This window comes from Ziziphus jujuba, chromosome 11, assembly GCF_031755915.1.
Source record: "Ziziphus jujuba cultivar Dongzao chromosome 11, ASM3175591v1".
NCBI classification, from domain to species: Eukaryota; Viridiplantae; Streptophyta; class Magnoliopsida; order Rosales; family Rhamnaceae; genus Ziziphus; species Ziziphus jujuba.
In genome coordinates, this window is record NC_083389.1 from 13,647,399 (window position 1) to 13,668,783 (window position 21,385).

Here is a 21,385-nt window from a genome sequence, read left to right on the forward strand (position 1 = left end):
AAAAAAAAAAAACACCTTCTCTAACTAGTTTAAATATTTTAACTGGTTATTTGATGCTTAGATAAAATCAGATTGATTAAAAAAATAAAAAAACAAAACTCATTTATGTTGTTTAACTATTTTCACTGCTTATTTGATGCTGGAAGAAAATCAAATTGTTAAAAAGCATGGTTTTTTTGAAAGAAAAAAAAAAAAAAGAAATTGGGTATTAGGCGACGCATAGTACTGATTATGCGTCGCCTATTACTATAATTAAAAAAAAAAAAAACTCTCTTGTTATTGTTTAAATATTTTAACTGGTTATTTGATGCTCAACTAAAATCCTATTGTTAAAAATGATGGTTTAAAAAAATATATATATAGGGTATTAGGCGACGCATATTACTAAAATTAAAAAAAAAAAACTCTATTTATCTTGTTTAAATATCTTCACTGGTTATTTGATGCTCCAACAAAATCAAATTGTTAAAAATGAAGGTTTTAAAAAACTATATGAAAAAAAAGGATATCTGGCGACGCATAGGATAGATTATGCGTCGTCTATTGCTCTAATTGTTTTAAAAAAAAACTCTATTTATCATCTTTAAATATTGTCACCGGTCATTTGATTCTGGAAGAAATTAAAATTGTTAAACAGGCAGATTTTAAAAGAAAAAACACCTTCTCTAACTAGTTTAAATATTTTAACTGGTTATTTGATGCTGAGATAAAATCAGATTGATTAAAAAAATAAAAAAACAAAACTCATTTATGTTGTTTAACTATTTTCACTGCTTATTTGATGCTGCAAGAAAGTCAAATTGTTAAAAAGCATGGTTTTTTTGAAAGAAAAAAAAAAAATTGGGTATTAGGCGACGCATAGTACTGATTATGCGTCGCCTATTACTATAATTAAAAAAAAAAAAAACTCTCTTGTTATTGTTTAAATATTTTAACTGGTTATTTGATGCTCAACTAAAATCCAATTGTTAAAAATGAAGGTTTAAAAAAAAAAAAAATATATATATATATAGGGTATTAGGCGACGCATAATCGCCTATTACTAAAATTAAAAAAAAAAAAAATTCTATTTATCTTGTTTAAATATCTTCACTAGTTATTTGATGCTCCAACAAAATTAAATTGTTAAAATTGAAGGTTTTAAAAAACTATATGAAAAAAAAGGGTATCAGGCGACGCATAGGATAGATTATGCGTCGTCTATTACTCTAATTTTTTTTTTAAAAAAAATCTATTTATCATCTTTAAATATTGTCACCGGTCATTTGATGCTGGAAGAAAATAAAATTGTTAAACAGGCAGATTTAAAAAAAAAACACTTTCTCTAACTAGTTTAAATATTTTAACTGGTTATTTGATGCTGAGATAAAATCAGATTGATTAAAAAAATAAAAAAACAAAACTCATTTATGTTGTTTAACTATTTTCACTGCTTATTTGATGCTGGAAGAAAATCAAATTGTTAAAAAGCATGGTTTTTTTGAAAGAAAAAAAGAAAAAAAAAGAAATTGGGTATTAGGCGACGCATAGTACTGATTATGCGTCGCCTATTACTATAATTAAAAAAAAAAAAAAAAAACTCTCTTGTTATTGTTTAAATATTTTAACTGGTTATTTGATGCTCAACTAAAATCCAATTGTTAAAAATGAAGGTTTAAAAAAATATATATATAGGGTATTAGGCGACGCATAATCATGATTATGCGTCGCCTATTACTAAAATTAAAAAAAAAAAAAACTCTATTTATCTTGTTTAAATATCTTCACTGGTTATTTGATGCTCCAACAAAATCAAATTGTTAAAAATGAAGGTTTTAAAAAACTATATGAAAAAAAAGGGTATCAGGCGACGCATAGGATATTTTTTAAATATTTTAACTGGTTATTTGATGCTCATATAAAATCCAATTGTTAAAAATGAAGGTTTAAAAAAAAAAAATATATATATATATATATAGGGTATTAGGCGACGCATAATCATGATTATGCGTCGCCTATTACTAAAATTAAAAAAAAAAAAAAAATTCTATTTATCTTGTTTAAATATCTTCACTGGTTATTTGATGCTCCAACAAAATTAAATTGTTAAAAATGAAGGTTTTAAAAAACTATATGAAAAAAAAGGGTATCAGGCGACGCATAGGATAGATTATGCGTCGTCTATTACTCTAATTTTTTTTTTAAAAAAAATCTATTTATCATCTTTAAATATTGTCACCGGTCATTTGATGCTGGAAGAAAATAAAATTGTTAAACAGGCAGATTTAAAAAAAAAAAACATTTTCTCTAACTAGTTTAAATATTTTAACTGGTTATTTGATGCTGAGATAAAATCAGATTGATTAAAAAAATAAAAAAACAAAACTCATTTATGTTGTTTAACTATTTTCACTGCTTATTTGATGCTGCAAGAAAGTCAAATTGTTAAAAAGCATGGTTTTTTTGAAAGAAAAAAAAAAAATTGGGTATTAGGCGACGCATAGTACTGATTATGCGTCGCCTATTACTATAATTAAAAAAAAAAAACTCTCTTATTATTTTTTAAATATTTTAACTGGTTATTTGATGCTCATATAAAATCCAATTGTTAAAAATGAAGGTTTAAAAAAAAAAATATATATATATATATATAGGGTATTAGGCGACGCATAATCATGATTATGCGTCGCCTATTACTAAAATTAAAAAAAAAAAAAAATTCTATTTATCTTGTTTAAATATCTTCACTGGTTATTTGATGCTCCAACAAAATTAAATTGTTAAAAATGAAGGTTTTAAAAAACTATATGAAAAAAAAGGGTATCAGGCGACGCATAGGATAGATTATGCGTCGTCTATTACTCTAATTTTTTTTTTAAAAAAAATCTATTTATCATCTTTAAATATTGTCACCGGTCATTTGATGCTGGAAGAAAATAAAATTGTTAAACAGGCAGATTTAAAAAAAAAAAACACTTTCTCTAACTAGTTTAAATATTTTAACTGGTTATTTGATGCTGAGATAAAATCAGATTGATTAAAAAAATAAAAAAACAAAACTCATTTATGTTGTTTAACTATTTTCACTGCTTATTTAATGCTGGAAGAAAATCAAATTGTTAAAAAGCATGGTTTTTTTGAAAGAAAAAAAGAAAAAAAAAAAGAAATTGGGTATTAGGCGACGCATAGTACTGATTATGCGTCGCCTATTACTATAATTAAAAAAAAAAAAACTCTCTTGTTATTGTTTAAATATTTTAACTGGTTATTTGATGCTCAACTAAAATCCAATTGTTAAAAATGAAGCTTTAAAAAATATATATATATATAGGGTATTAGGCGACGCATATTACTAAAATTAAAAAAAAAAAAAACTCTATTTATCTTGTTTAAATATCTTCACTGGTTATTTGATGCTCCAACAAAATCAAATTATTAAAAATGAAGGTTTTAAAAAACTATATGAAAAAAAAGGATATCTGGCGACGCATAGGATAGATTATGCGTCGTCTATTGCTCTAATTGTTTTAAAAAAAAACTCTATTTATCATCTTTAAATATTGTCACCGGTCATTTGATTCTGGAAGAAATTAAAATTGTTAAACAGGTAGATTTTAAAAGAAAAAACACCTTCTCTAACTAGTTTAAACATTTTAACTGGTTATTTGATGCTAAGATAAAATCAGATTGATTAAAAAAATAAAAAAACAAAACTCATTTATGTTGTTTAACTATTTTCACTGCTTATTTGATGCTGCAAGAAAGTCAAATTGTTAAAAATCATGGTTTTTGTGAAAGAAAAAAAAAATTGGGTATTAGGCGACGCATAGTACTGATTATGCGTCGCCTATTACTATAATTAAAAAAAAAAAACTCTCTTGTTATTGTTTAAATATTTTAACTGGTTATTTGATGCTCAACTAAAATCCAATTGTTAAAAATGAAGGTTTAAAAAAAAAATATATATATATATATATAGGGTATTAGGGGACGCATAATCATGATTATGCGTCGCCTATTACTAAAATTAAAAAAAAAAAAAATTCTATTTATCTTGTTTAAATATCTTCACTGGTTATTTGATGCTCCAACAAAATTAAATTGTTAAAAATGAAGGTTTTAAAAAACTATATGAAAAAAAAGGGTATCAGGTGACGCATAGGATAGATTATGCGTCGTCTATTACTCTAATTTTTTTTTAAAATAAAATCTATTTATCATCTTTAAATATTGTCACCGGTCATTTGATGCTGGAAGAAAATAAAATTGTTAAACAGGCAGATTTAAAAAAAAAAACACTTTCTCTAACTAGTTTAAATATTTTAACTGGTTATTTGATGCTGAGATAAAATCAGATTGATTAAAAAAATAAAAAAACAAAACTCATTTATGTTGTTTAACTATTTTCACTGCTTATTTGATGCTGGAAGAAAATCAAATTGTTAAAAAGCATGGTTTTTTTGAAAGAAAAAAAAAAAAAAAAGAAATTGGGTATTAGGCGACGCATAGTACTGATTATGCGTCGCCTATTACTATAATTAAAAAAAAAAAACTCTCTTGTTATAGTTTAAATATTTTAACTGGTTATTTGATGCTCAACTAAAATCCTACTGTTAAAAATGATGGTTTAAAAAAATATATATATAGGGTATTAGGCGACGCATATTACTAAAATTAAAAAAAAAAAAAAAACTCTATTTATCTTGTTTAAATATCTTCACTGGTTATTTGATGCTCGAACAAAATCAAATTGTTAAAAATGAAGGTTTTAAAAAACTATATGAAAAAAAAGGATATCTGGCGACGCATAGGATAGATTATGCGTCGTCTATTCCTCTAATTTTTTAAAAAAAAAATCTATTTATCATCTTTAAATATTGTCACCGGTCATTTGATGCCGGAAGAAAATAAAATTCTTAAACAGGCAGATTTTACAAGAAAAAACACCTTCTCTAACTAGTTTAAATATTTTAACTGGTTATTTGATGCTGAGATAAAATCAGATTGATTAAAAAAATAAAAAAACAAAACTCATTTATGTTGTTTAACTATTTTCACTGCTTATTTGATGCTGCAAGAAAGTCAAATTGTTAAAAAGCATGGTTTTTTTGAAAGAAAAAAAAAAAATTGGGTATTAGGCGACGCATAGTACTGATTATGCGTCGCCTATTACTATAATTAAAAAAAAAAAACTCTCTTATTATTTTTTAAATATTTTAACTGGTTATTTGATGCTCAACTAAAATCCAATTGTTAAAAATGAAGGTTTAAAAAAATATATATATAGGGTATTAGGCGACGCATAATCATGATTATGCGTCGCCTATTACTAAAATTAAAAAAAAAAAAAATTCTATTTATCTTGTTTAAATATCTTCACTGGTTATTTGATGCTCCAACAAAATTAAATTGTTAAAAATGAAGGTTTTAAAAAACTATATGAAAAAAAAGGGTATCAGGCGACGCATAGGATAGATTATGCGTCGTCTATTACTCTAATTTTTTTTTTAAAAAAAATCTATTTATCATCTTTAAATATTGTCACCGGTCATTTGATGCTGGAAGAAAATAAAATTGTTAAACAGGCAGATTTAAAAAAAAAAAACACTTTCTCTAACTAGTTTAAATATTTTAACTGGTTATTTGATGCTGAGATAAAATCAGATTGATTAAAAAAATAAAAAAACAAAACTCATTTATGTTGTTTAACTATTTTCACTGCTTATTTGATGCTGCAAGAAAGTCAAATTGTTAAAAAGCATGGTTTTTTTGAAAGAAAAAAAAAAATTGGGTATTAGGCGACGCATAGTACTGATTATGCGTCGCCTATTACTATAATTAAAAAAAAAAAAACTCTCTTATTATTGTTTAAATATTTTAACTGGTTATTTGATGCTCAACTAAAATCCAATTGTTAAAAATGAAGGTTTAAAAAAAAAATATATATATATATATAGGGTATTAGGCGACGCATAATCGCCTATTACTAAAATTAAAAAAAAAAAATAATTCTATTTATCTTGTTTAAATATTGTCACCGGTCATTTGATGCTGGAAGAAAATAAAATTGTTAAACAGGCAGATTTAAAAAAAAAACACTTTCTCTAACTAGTTTAAATATTTTAACTGGTTATTTGATGCTGAGATAAAATCAGATTGATTAAAAAAATAAAAAAACAAAACTCATTTATGTTGTTTAACTATTTTCACTGCTTATTTGATGCTGGAAGAAAATCAAATTGTTAAAAAGCATGGTTTTTTTGAAAGAAAAAAAGAAAAAAAAAGAAATTGGGTATTAGACGACGCATAGTACTGATTATGCGTCGCCTATTACTATAATTAAAAAAAAAAAAAAAAAACTCTCTTGTTATTGTTTAAATATTTTAACTGGTTATTTGATGCTCAACTAAAATCCAATTGTTAAAAATGAAGGTTTAAAAAAAAAAAAAAATATATATATATATATATAGGGTATTAGGCGACGCATAATCATGATTATGCGTCGCCTATTACTAAAATTAAAAAAAAAAAAACTCTATTTATCTTGTTTAAATATCTTCACTGGTTATTTGATGCTCCAACAAAATCAAATTGTTAAAAATGAAGGTTTTAAAAAACTATATGAAAAAAAAGGGTATCAGGCGACGCATAGGATAGATTATGCCTCGTCTATTACTCTAATTTTTTTTAAAAAAAAAACTCTATTTATCATCTTTAAATATTGTCACCGGTCATTTGATGCTGAAAGAAAATAAAATTGTTAAACAGGCAGATTTAAAAAAAAAAACACCTTCTCTAACTAGTTTAAATATTTTAACTGGTTATTTGATGCTGAGATAAAATCAGATTGATTAAAAAAATAGAAAAACAAAACTCATTTATGTTGTTTAACTATTTTCACTGCTTATTTGATGCTGGAAGAAAATCAAATTGTTAAAAAGCATGGTTTTTTTGAAAGAAAAAAAGAAAAAAAAAGAAATTGGGTATTAGGCGACGCATAGTACTGATTATGCGTCTCCTATTACTATAATTAAAAAAAAAAAAAAAAACTCTCTTGTTATTGTTTAAATATTTTAACTGGTTATTTGATGCTCAACTAAAATCCAATTGTTAAAAATGAAGGTTTAAAAAAATATATATATAGGGTATTAGGCGACGCATAATCATGATTATGCGTCGCCTATTACTAAAATTAAAAAAAAAAAAACTCTATTTATCTTGTTTAAATATCTTCACTGGTTATTTGATGCTCCAACAAAATCAAATTGTTAAAAATGAAGGTTTTAAAAAACTATATGAAAAAAAAGGGTATCAGGCGACGCATAGGATAGATTATGCGTCGTCTATTACTCTACTTTTTTTAAAAAAAAACTCTATTTATCATCTTTAAATATTGTCACCGGTCATTTGATGCCGGAAGAAAATAAAATTCTTAAACAGGCAGATTTTAAAACAAAAAAACACCTTCTCTAACTAGTTTAAATATTTTAACTGGTTATTTGATGCTGAGATAAAATCAGATTGATTAAAAAAATAAAAAAACAAAACTCATTTATGTTGTTTAACTATTTTCACTGCTTATTTGATGCTTAAAGAAAATCAAATTGTTAAAAAGCATGGTTTTTTTGAAAGAAAAAAAGAAAAAAAAAGAAATTGGGTATTAGGCGACGCATAGTACTGATTATGCGTTGCCTATTACTATAATTAAAAAAAAAAAAAAACTCTCTTGTTATTGTTTAAATATTTTAACTGGTTATTTGATGCTCAACTAAAATCCAATTGTTAAAAATGAAGGTTTAAAAAAATATATATATAGGGTATTAGGCGACGCATAATCATGATTATGCGTCGCCTATTACTAAAATTAAAAAAAAAAAAAACTCTATTTATCTTGTTTAAATATCTTCACTGGTTATTTGATGCTCCAACAAAATCAAATTGTTAAAAATGAAGGTTTTAAAAAACTATATGAAAAAAAAGGGTATCAGGCGACGCATAGGATAGATTATGCATCGTCTATTACTCTACTTTTTTTAAAAAAAAACTCTATTTATCATCTTTAAATATTGTCACCGGTCATTTGATGCCGGAAGAAAATAAAATTCTTAAACATGCAGATTTTAAAACAAAAAAACACCTTCTCTAACTAGTTTAAATATTTTAACTGGTTATTTGATGCTGAGATAAAATCAGATTGATTAAAAAAATAAAAAAACAAAACTCATTTATGTTGTTTAACTATTTTCACTGCTTATTTGATGCTGGAAGAAAATCAAATTGTTAAAAAGCATGGTTTTTTTGAAAGAAAAAAAGAAAAAAAAAGAAATTGGGTATTAGGCGACGCATAGTACTGATTATGCGTCGCCTATTACTATAATTAAAAAAAAAAAAAAAACTCTCTTGTTATTGTTTAAATATTTTAACTGGTTATTTGATGCTCAACTAAAATCCAATTGTTAAAAATGAAGGTTTAAAAAAATATATATATAGGGTATTAGGCGACGCATAATCATGATTATGCGTCGCCTATTACTAAAATTAAAAAAAAAAAAAACTCTATTTATCTTGTTTAAATATCTTCACTGGTTATTTGATGCTCCAACAAAATGAAATTGTTAAAAATGAAGGTTTTAAAAAACTATATGAAAAAAAAGTGTATCAGGCGACGCGTAGGATAGATTATGCTTCATCTATTCCTCTAATATTTTTTTAAAAAAAAACTCTATTTATCATCTTTAAATATTGTCACCGGTCATTTGATGCTGGAAGAAAATAAAATTGTTAAACAGGCATTTTTTTTAAAAAAAAACACCTTCTCTAACTAGTTTAAATATTTTAACTGGTTATTTGATGCTGAGATAAAATCAGATTGATTAACAAAATAAAAAAACAAAACTCATTTATGTTGTTTAACTATTTTCACTGCTTATTTGATGCTGGAAGAAAATCAAATTGTTAAAAAGCATGGTTTTTTTGAAAGAAAAAAAGAAAAAAAAAGAAATTGGGTATTAGGCGACGCATAGTACTTATTATGCGTCGCCTATTACTATAATTAAAAAAAACAAAAAAACTCTCTTGTTATTGTTTAAATATTTTAACTGGTTATTTGATGCTCAACTAAAATCCAATTATTAAAAATGAAGGTTTAAAAAAATATATATATATAGGGTATTAGGCGACGCATAATCATGATTATGCGTCGCCTATTACTAAAATTAAAAAAAAAAAAAACTCTATTTATCTTGTTTAAATATCTTCACTGGTTATTTGATGCTCCAACAAAATCAAATTGTTAAAAATGAAGGTTTTAAAAAACTATATGAAAAAAAAGGGTATCAGGCGACGCATAGGATAGATTATGCGTCGTCCATTACTCTAATTGTTTTTTTAAAAAAAAACTCTGCTTATCATCTTTAAATATTGTCCCTGGTCATTTGATGCTGGAAGAAAATAAAATTGTTAAACAGGAAGATTTTACAAAAAAAAACACCTTCTCTAACTAGTTTAAATATTTTAACTGGTTATTCGATGCTGAGATAAAATCAGATTGATTAAAAAAATAAAAAAACAAAACTCATTTATGCTGTTTAACTATTTTCACTGCTTATTTGATGCTGAAAGAAAATCAAATTGTTAAAAAGCATGGTTTTTTTGAAAAAAAAAAAAAAAAGAAATTGGGTATTAGGCGTCGCATAGTACTGATTATGCGTCGCCTATTACTATAATTAAAAAAAAAAAAAACTCTCTTGTTATTGTTTAAATATTTTAACTGGTTATTTGATGCTCAACTAAAATCCAATTGTTAAAAATGAAGGTTTAAAAAAAATATATATATAGGGTATTAGGCGAAGCATAAACATGATTATGCGTCGCCTATTACTAAAATTTAAAAAAAAAAAAACTCTTTTTATCTTGTTTAAATATCTTCACTGGTTATTTGATGCTCCAACAAAATCAAATTGTTAAAAATGAAGGTTTTAAAAAACTATATGAAAAAAAAGGGTATCAGGCGACGCATAGGATAGATTATGGGTCCTCTATTACTCTAATTGTTTTTAAAAAAAAACCTCTGTTTATCATCTTTAAATATTGTCACTGGTCATTTGATGCTAGAAGAAAATAAAATTGTTAAACAGGAAGATTTAAAAAAAAAAACACCTTCTCTAACTAGTTTAAATATTTTAACTGGTTATTTGATGCTGAGATAAAATCAGATTGATTAAAAAAATAAAAAAACAAAACTCATTTATGTTGTTTAACTATTTTCACTGCTTATTCGATGGTGGAAGAAAATCAAATTGTTAAAAAGCATGGTTTTTTTTAGAGAAAAAAAAAAAGAAATTGGGTATTAGGCGACGCATAGTACTGATTATGCGTCGCCTATTACTATAATTAAAAAAAAAAATTCTCTTGTTATTGTTTAAATATTTTAACTGGTTATTTGATGTTCAACTAAAATCCAATTGTTAAAAATGAAGGTTTAAAAAAAAAAATATATATATATATATATAGGGTATTAGGCGACGCATAATCATGATTATGCGTCCCCTATTATTAAAATTTAAAAAAAAAACTCTATTTATTTTGTTTAAATATCTTCACTGGTTATTTGATGCTCTAACAAAATTATATTGTTAAAAATGAAGGTTTTAAAAAACTATATGAAAAAAAAGGGTATCAGGCGACGCATAGGATAGATTATGCGTCGTTTATTACTCTAATTTAAAAAAAAAAAAAAACTCTGTTTATCATCTTTCAATATTGTCACTGGTCATTTGATGCTGGAAGAAAATAAAATTGTTAAACAGGAAGATTTAAAAAAAAAAACACCTTCTCTAACTAGTTTAAATATTTTAACTGGTTATTTGATGCTGAGATAAAATCAGATTGATTAAAAAAATAAAAAAACAAAACTCATTTATGTTGTTTAACTATTTTCACTGCTTATTCGATGGTGGAAGAAAATCAAATTGTTAAAAAGCATGGTTTTTTTGAGAGAAAAAAAAAAAAGAAATTGGGTATTAGGCGACGCATAGTACTGATTATGCGTCGCCTATTACTATAATTAAAAAAAAAAATTCTCTTGTTATTGTTTAAATATTTTAACTGGTTATTTGATGTTCAACTAAAATCCAATTGTTAAAAATGAAGGTTTAAAAAAAAAAAAATATATATATATATATAGGATATTAGGCGACGCATAATCATGATTATGCGTCCCCTATTATTAAAATTAAAAAAAAAAACTCTATTTATTTTGTTTAAATATCTTCACTGGTTATTTGATGCTCTAACAAAATTATATTGTTAAAAATGAAGGTTTTAAAAAACTATATGAAAAAAAAGGGTATCAGGCGACGCATAGGATAGATTATGCGTCGTCTATTACTCTAATTTAAAAAAAAAAAAAACTCTGTTTATCATCTTTAAATATTGTCACTGGTCAGTTGATGCTGGAAGAAAATAAAATTGTTAAACAGGAAGATTTTAAAAAAAAAAAACACCTTCTCTAACTAGTTTAAATATTTTAACTGGTTATTTGATGCTGAGATAAAATCAGATTGATTAAAAAAATAAAAAAACAAAACTCATTTATGTTGTTTAACTATTTTCACTGCTTATTTAATGCTGGAAGAAAATCAAATTGTTAAAAAGCATGGTTTTTTTGAAAGAAAAAAAGAAAAAAAAAAGAAATTGGGTATTAGGCGACGCATAGTACTGATTATGCGTCGCCTATTACTATAATTAAAAAAAAAAAACTCTCTTGTTATTGTTTAAATATTTTAACTGGTTATTTGATGCTCAACTAAAATCCAATTGTTAAAAATGAAGCTTTAAAAAAAATATATATATATATAGGGTATTAGGCGACGCATATTACTAAAATTAAAAAAAAAAAAAACTCTATTTATCTTGTTTAAATATCTTCACTGGTTATTTGATGCTCCAACAAAATCAAATTATTAAAAATGAAGGTTTTAAAAAACTATATGAAAAAAAAGGATATCTGGCGACGCATAGGATAGATTATGCGTCGTCTATTACTCTAATTTTTTTTTTAAAAAAAACTCTGTTTATCATCTTTAAATATTGTCACCGGTCATTTGATGCTGGAAGAAAATAAAATTGTTAAACAGGCAGATTTAAAAAAAAAACACTTTCTCTAACTAGTTTAAATATTTTAACTGGTTATTTGATGCTGAGATAAAATCAGATTGATTAAAAAAATAAAAAAACAAAACTCATTTATGTTGTTTAACTATTTTCACTGCTTATTTGATGCTGGAAGAAAATCAAATTGTTAAAAAACATGGTTTTTTTGAAAGAAAAAAAAAAAAAAAAAGAAATTGGGTATTAGGCGACGCATAGTACTGATTATGCGTCGCCTATTACTATAATTAAAAAAAAAAAACTCTCTTGTTATTGTTTAAATATTTTAACTGGTTATTTGATGCTCAACTAAAATCCTACTGTTAAAAATGATGGTTTAAAAAAATATATATATAGGGTATTAGGCGACGCATATTACTAAAATTAAAAAAAAAAAAAACTCTATTTATCTTGTTTAAATATCTTCACTGGTTATTTGATGCTCCAACAAAATCAAATTGTTAAAAATGAAGATTTTAAAAAACTATATGAAAAAAAAGGATATCTGGCGACGCATAGGATAGATTATGCGTCGTCTATTCCTCTAATTTTTTTAAAAAAAAATCTATTTATCATCTTTAAATATTGTCACCGGTCATTTGATGCCGGAAGAAAATAAAATTCTTAAACAGGCAGATTTTAAAAGAAAAAACACCTTCTCTAAATAGTTTAAATATTTTAACTGGTTATTTGATGCTGAGATAAAATCAGATTGATTAAAAAAATAAAAAAACAAAACTCATTTATGTTGTTTAACTATTTTCACTGCTTATTTGATGCTGGAAGAAAATCAAATTGTTAAGAAGCATGGTTTTTTTGAAAGAAAAAAAAAAAAAGAAATTGGGTATTAGGCGACGCATAGTACTTATTATGCGTCGCCTATTACTATAATTTAAAAAATAAAAAAACTCTCTTGTTATTGTTTAAATATTTTAACTGGTTATTTGATGCTCAACTAAAATCCAATTGTTAAAAATTAAGGTTTAAAAAAAAAAAATATATATATATATATATATATAGGGTATTAGCCGACGCATAATTATGATTATGCGTCGCCTATTACTAAAATTAAAAAAAAAAAAACTCTATTTATCTTGTTTAAATATCTTCACTGGTTATTTGGTGCTCCAACAAAATTAAATTGTTAAAAATGAAGGTTTTAAAAAACTATATGAAAAAAAAGGGTATCAAGCGACGCATAGGATAGTTTATGCGTCGTCTATTCCTCTAATTTTTAAAAAAAAAAATCTATTTATCATCTTTAAATATTGTCACCGGTCATTTGATGCTGGAAGAAAATAAAATTGTTAAACAGGCAGATTTTAAAAAAAAAACACTTTCTCTAACTAGTTTAAATATTTTAACTGGTTATTTGATGCTGAGATAAAATCAGATTGATTAAAAAAATAAAAAAACAAAACTCATTTATGTTGTTTAACTATTTTCACTGCTTATTTGATGCTGGAAGAAAATCAAATTGTTAAAAAGCATGGTTTTTTTGAAAGAAAAAAAGAAAAAAAAAGAAATTGGGTATTAGGCGATGCATAGTACTTATTATGCGTCGCCTATTACTATAATTAAAAAAAACAAAAAAACTCTCTTGTTATTGTTTAAATATTTTAACTGGTTATTTGATGCTCAACTAAAATCCAATTGTTAAAAATGAAGGTTTAAAAAAAAAAAAAATATATATATATATATATATATAGGGTATTAGGCGACACATAATCATGATTATGCGTCGCCTATTACTAAAATTAAAAAAAAAAAACTCTATTTATCTTGTTTAAATATCTTCACTGGTTATTTGATGCTCCAACAAAATCAAATTGTTAAAAATGAAGGTTTTAAAAAACTATATGAAAAAAAAGGGTATCAGGCGACGCATAGGATAGATTATGCTTCGTCTATTACTCTAATTTTTTTTAAAAAAAAACTCTATTTATCATCTTTAAATATTGTCACCGGTCATTTGATGCTGGAAGAAAATAAAATTGTTAAACAGGCAAATTTTAAAAAAAAAAAACACCTTCTCTAACTAATTTAAATATTTTAACTAGTTATTTGATGCTGAGATAAAATTAGATTGATTAAAAAAATAAAAAAACAAAACTCATTTATGCTGTTTAACTATTTTCACTGCTTATTTGATGCTGGAGGAAAATCAAATTGTTAAAAAGCATGGTTTTTTTGAAAAAAAAAAAAAAGAAATTGGGTATTAGGCGACGCATAGTACTGATTATGCGTCGCCTATTACTATAATTAAAAAAAAAAAACTCTCTTATTATTGTTTAAATATTTTAACTGGTTATTTGATGCTCAACTAAAATCCAATTGTTAAAAATGAAGGTTTAAAAAAAATATATATATATATATAGGGTATTAGGCGACGCATAGTATTAAAAATTAAAAAAAAAAAAAACTCTATTTATCTTGTTTAAATATCTTCACTGGTTATTTGATGCTCCAACAAAATCAAATTATTAAAAATGAAGGTTTTAAAAAACTATATGAAAAAAAAGGATATCTGGCGACGCATAGGATAGATTATGCGTCGTCTATTGCTCTAATTGTTTTAAAAAAAAACTCTATTTATCATCTTTAAATATTGTCACCGGTCATTTGATTCTGGAAGAAATTAAAATTGTTAAACAGGTAGATTTTAAAAGAAAAAACACCTTCTCTAACTAGTTTAAATATTTTAACTGGTTATTTGATGCTGAGATAAAATCAGATTGATTAAAAAAATAAAAAAACAAAACTCATTTATGTTGTTTAACTATTTTCACTGCTTATTTGATGCTGCAAGAAAGTCAAATTGTTAAAAAGCATGGTTTTTTTGAAAGAAAAAAAAAAATTGGGTATTAGGCGACGCATAGTACTGATTATGCGTCGCCTATTACTATAATTAAAAAAAAAAAACTCTCTTGTTATTGTTTAAATATTTTAACTGGTTATTTGATGCTCAACTAAAATCCAATTGTTAAAAATGAAGGTTTAAAAAAAAAATATATATATATATATAGGGTATTAGGCGACGCATAATCATGATTATGCGTCGCCTATTACTAAAATTAAAAAAAAAAAAAAAATTCTATTTATCTTGTTTAAATAGCTTCACTGGTTATTTGATGCTCCAACAAAATTAAATTGTTAAAAATGAAGGTTTTAAAAAACTATATGAAAAAAAAGGGTATCAGGCGACGCATAGGATAGATTATGCGTCGTCTATTACTCTAATTTTTTTTTTAAAAAAAATCTATTTATCATCTTTAAATATTGTCACCGGTCATTTGATGCTGGAAGAAAATAAAATTGTTAAACAGGCAGATTTAAAAAAAAAAACACTTTCTCTAACTAGTTTAAATATTTTAACTGGTTATTTGATGCTGAGATAAAATCAGATTGATTAAAAAAATAAAAAAACAAAACTCATTTATGTTGTTTAACTATTTTCACTGCTTATTTGATGCTGGAAGAAAATCAAATTGTTAAAAAGCATGGTTTTTTTGAAAGAAAAAAAGAAAAAAAAAGAAATTGGGTATTAGGCGACGCATAGTACTGATTATGCGTCGCCTATTACTATAATTAAAAAAAAAAAAAAACTCTCTTGTTATTGTTTAAATATTTTAACTGGTTATTTGATGCTCAACTAAAATCCAATTGTTAAAAATGAAGGTTTAAAAAAATATATATATAGGGTATTAGGCGACGCATAATCATGATTATGCGTCGCCTATTACTAAAATTAAAAAAAAAAAAAAAACTCTATTTATCTTGTTTAAATATCTTCACTGGTTATTTGATGCTCCAACAAAATCAAATTGTTAAAAATGAAGGTTTTAAAAAACTATATGAAAAAAAAGGGTATCAGGCGACGCGTAAGATAGATTATGCTTCATCTATTCCTCTAATTTTTTTTAAAAAAAAACTCTATTTATCATCTTTAAATATTGTCACCGGTCATTTGATGCTGGAAGAAAATAAAATTGTTAAACAGGCATTTTTTAAAAAAAAAAACACCTTCTCTAACTAGTTTAAATATTTTAACTGGTTATTTGATACTGAGATAAAATCAGATTGATTAAAAAAATAAAAAAACAAAACTCATTTATGTTGTTTAACTATTTTCACTGCTTATTTGATGCTGGAAGAAAATCAAATTGTTAAGAAGCATGGTTTTTTTGAAAGAAAAAAAAAAAAAAGAAATTGGGTATTAGGCGACGCATAGTACTTATTATGCGTCGCCTATTACTATAATTAAAAAAAACAAAAAAACTCTCTTGTTATTGTTTAAATATTTTAACTGGTTATTTGATGCTCAACTAAAATCCAATTGTTAAAAATGAAGGTTTAAAAAAAAAATATATATATATATATATATATATATAGGGTATTAGGCGACACATAATCATGATTATGCGTCGCCTATTACTAAAATTAAAAAAAAAAAAACTCTATTTATCTTGTTTAAATATCTTCACTGGTTATTTGATGCTCCAACAAAATCAAATTGTTAAAAATGAAGGTTTTAAAAAACTATATGAAAAAAAAGGGTATCAGGCGACGCATAGGATAGATTATGCTTCGTCTATTACTCTAATTTTTTTTTAAAAAAAACTCTATTTATCATCTTTAAATATTGTCACCGGTCATTTGATGCTGGAAGAAAATAAAATTGTTAAACAGGCATTTTTTAAAAAAAAAAGCACCTTCTCTAACTAGTTTAAATATTTTAACTGGTTATTTGATACTGAGATAAAATCAGATTGATTAAAAAAATAAAAAAACAAAACTCATTTATGTTGTTTAACTATTTTCACTGCTTATTTGATGCTGGAAGAAAATCAAATTGTTAAGAAGCATGGTTTTTTTGAAAGAAAAAAAAAAAAAAGAAATTGGGTATTAGGCGACGCATAGTACTTATTATGCGTCGCCTATTACTATAATTTAAAAAAAAAAAAAACTCTCTTGTTATTGTTTAAATATTTTAACTGGTTATTTGATGCTCAACTAAAATCCAATTGTTAAAAATGAAGGTTTAAAAAAAAAAAATATATATATATATATATATAGGGTATTAGCCGACGCATAATCATGATTATGCGTCGCCTATTACTAAAATTAAAAAAAAAAAAACTCTATTTATCTTGTTTAAATATCTTCACTGGTTATTTGATGCTCCAACAAAATCAAATTGTTAAAAATGAAGGTTTTAAAAAACTATATGAAAAAAAAGGGTATCAGGCGACGCGTAGGATAGATTATGCTTCATCTATTCCTCTAATTTTTTTTAAAAAAAAACTCTATTTATCATATTTAAATATTGTCACCGGTCATTTGATGCTGGAAGAAAATAAAATTGTTAAACAGGCATTTTTTAAAAAAAAAAAACACCTTCTCTAACTAGTTTAAATATTTTAACTGGTTATTTGATACTGAGATAAAATCAGATTGATTAAAAAAATAAACAAACAAAACTCATTTATGTTGTTTAACTATTTTCACTGCTTATTTGATGCTGGAAGAAAATCAAATTGTTAAGAAGCATGGTTTTTTTGAAAGAAAAAAAAAAGAAAGAAATTGGGTATTAGGCGACGCATAGTACTTATTATGCGTCGCCTATTACTATAATTTAAAAAAAAAAAAAACTCTCTTGTTATTGTTTAAATATTTTAACTGGTTATTTGATGCTCAACTAAAATCCAATTGTTAAAAATGAAGGTTTAAAAAAAAAATATATATATATATATATATATAGGGTATTAGCCGACGCATAATCATGATTATGCGTCGCCTATTACTAAAATTAAAAAAAAAAAAACTCTATTTATCTTGTTTAAATATCTTCACTGGTTATTTGATGCTCCAACAAAATCAAATTGTTAAAAATGAAGGTTTTAAAAAACTATATGAAAAAAAAGGGTATCAGGCGACGCGTAGGATAGATTATGCTTCATCTATTCCTCTAATTTTTTTTAAAAAAAAACTCTATTTATCATATTTAAATATTGTCACCGGTCATTTGATGCTGGAAGAAAATAAAATTGTTAAACAGGCATTTTTTAAAAAAAAAAAACACCTTCTCTAACTAGTTTAAATATTTTAACTGGTTATTTGATACTGAGATAAAATCAGATTGATTAAAAAAATAAACAAACAAAACTCATTTATGTTGTTTAACTATTTTCACTGCTTATTTGATGCTGGAAGAAAATCAAATTGTTAAGAAGCATGGTTTTTTTGAAAGAAAAAAAAAAGAAAGAAATTGGGTATTAGGCGACGCATAGTACTTATTATGCGTCGCCTATTACTATAATTAAAAAAAAGAAAAAAACTCTCTTGTTATTGTTTAAATATTTTAACTGGTTATTTGATGCTCAACTAAAATCCAATTGTTAAAAATGAAGGTTTAAAAAAAAAATATATATATATATATATATAGGGTATTAGGCGACACATAATCATGATTATGCGTCGCCTATTACTAAAATTAAAAAAAAAAAAACTCTATTTATCTTGTTTAAATATCTTCACTGGTTATTTGATGCTCCAACAAAATCAAATTGTTAAAAATGAAGGTTTTAAAAAACTATATGAAAAAAAAGGGTATCAGGCGACGCATAGGATAGATTATGCTTCGTCTATTACTCTAATTTTTTTTAAAAAAAAACTCTATTTATCATCTTTAAATATTGTCACCGGTCATTTGATGCTGGAAGAAAATAAAATTGTTAAACAGGCAAATTTTAAAAAAAAAAAACACCTTCTCTAACTAATTTAAATATTTTAACTAGTTATTTGATGCTGAGATAAAATTAGATTGATTAAAAAAATAAAAAAACAAAACTCATTTATGCTGTTTAACTATTTTCACTGCTTATTTGATGCTGGAGGAAAATCAAATTGTTAAAAAGCATGGTTTTTTTGAAAAAAAAAAAAAAGAAATTGGGTATTAGGCGACGCATAGTACTGATTATGCGTCGCCTATTACTATAATTAAAAAAAAAAACTCTCTTATTATTGTTTAAATATTTTAACTGGTTATTTGATGCTCAACTAAAATCCAATTGTTAAAAATGAAGGTTTAAAAAAAAAATATATATATATATAGGGTATTAGGCGACGCATAGTATTAAAAATTAAAAAAAAAAAAAACTCTATTTATCTTGTTTAAATATCTTCACTGGTTATTTGATGCTCCAACAAAATCAAATTATTAAAAATGAAGGTTTTAAAAAACTATATGAAAAAAAAGGATATCTGGCGACGCATAGGATAGATTATGCGTCGTCTATTGCTCTAATTGTTTTAAAAAAAAACTCTATTTATCATCTTTAAATATTGTCACCGGTCATTTGATTCTGGAAGAAATTAAAATTGTTAAACAGGTAGATTTTAAAAGAAAAAACACCTTCTCTAACTAGTTTAAATATTTTAACTGGTTATTTGATGCTGAGATAAAATCAGATTGATTAAAAAAATAAAAAAACAAAACTCATTTATGTTGTTTAACTATTTTCACTGCTTATTTGATGCTGCAAGAAAGTCAAATTGTTAAAAAGCATGGTTTTTTTGAAAGAAAAAAAAAATTGGGTATTAGGCGACGCATAGTACTGATTATGCGTCGCCTATTACTATAATTAAAAAAAAAAAACTCTCTTGTTATTGTTTAAATATTTTAACTGGTTATTTGATGCTCAACTAAAATCCAATTGTTAAAAATGAAGGTTTAAAAAAAATATATATATATATATATAGGGTATTAGGCGACGCATAATCATGATTATGCGTCGCCTATTACTAAAATTAAAAAAAAAAAAAAAATTCTATTTATCTTGTTTAAATAGCTTCACTGGTTATTTGATGCTCCAACAAAATTAAATTGTTAAAAATGAAGGTTTTAAAAAACTATATGAAAAAAAAGGGTATCAGGTGACGCATAGGATAGATTATGCGTCGTCTATTACTCTAATTTTTTTTTAAAATAAAATCTATTTATCATCTTTAAATATTGTCACCGGTCATTTGATGCTGGAAGAAAATAAAATTGTTAAACAGGCAGATTTAAAAAAAAAAAACACTTTCTCTAACTAGTTTAAATATTTTAACTGGTTATTTGATGCTGAGATAAAATCAGATTGATTAAAAAAATAAAAAAACAAAACTCATTTATGTTGTTTAACTATTTTCACTGCTTATTTGATGCTGGAAGAAAATCAAATTGTTAAAAAGCATGGTTTTTTTGAAAGAAAAAAAAAAAAAAAAAGAAATTGGGTATTAGGCGACGCATAGTACTGATTATGCGTCGCCTATTACTATAATTAAAAAAAACAAAACTCTCTTGTTATTGTTTAAATATTTTAACTGGTTATTTGATGCTCAACTAAAATCCTACTGTTAAAAATGATGGTTTAAAAAAATATATATATAGGGTATTAGGCGACGCATATTACTAAAATTAAAAAAAAAAAAACTCTATTTATCTTGTCTAAATATCTTCACTGGTTATTTGATGCTCCAACAAAATCAAATTGTTAAAAATGAAGGTTTTAAAAAACTATATGAAAAAAAAGGATATCTGGCGACGCATAGGATAGATTATGCGTCGTCTATTCCTCTAATTTTTTTAAAAAAAAATCTATTTATCATCTTTAAATATTGTCACCGGTCATTTGATGCCGGAAGAAAATAAAATTCTTAAACAGGGAGATTTTAAAAGAAAAAACACCTTCTCTAACTAGTTTAAATATTTTAACTGGTTATTTGATGCTGAGATAAAATCAGATTGATTAAAAAAATAAAAAAACAAAACTCATTTATGTTGTTTAACTATTTTCACTGCTTATTTGATGCTGCAAGAAAGTCAAATTGTTAAAAAGCATGGTTTTTTTGAAAGAAAAAAAAAAAATTGGGTATTAGGCGACGCATAGTACTGATTATGCGTCGCCTATTACTATAATTAAAAAAAAAAACTCTCTTATTATTGTTTAAATATTTTAACTGGTTATTTGATGCTCAACTAAAATCCAATTGTTAAAAATGAAGGTTTAAAAAAAAAATATATATATATATATATAGGGTATTAGGCGACGCATAATCATGATTATGCGTCGCCTATTACTAAAATTAAAAAAAAAAAAAATTCTATTTATCTTGTTTAAATATCTTCACTGGTTATTTGATGCTCCAACAAAATTAAATTGTTAAAAATGAAGGTTTTAAAAAACTATATGAAAAAAAAGGGTATCAGGCG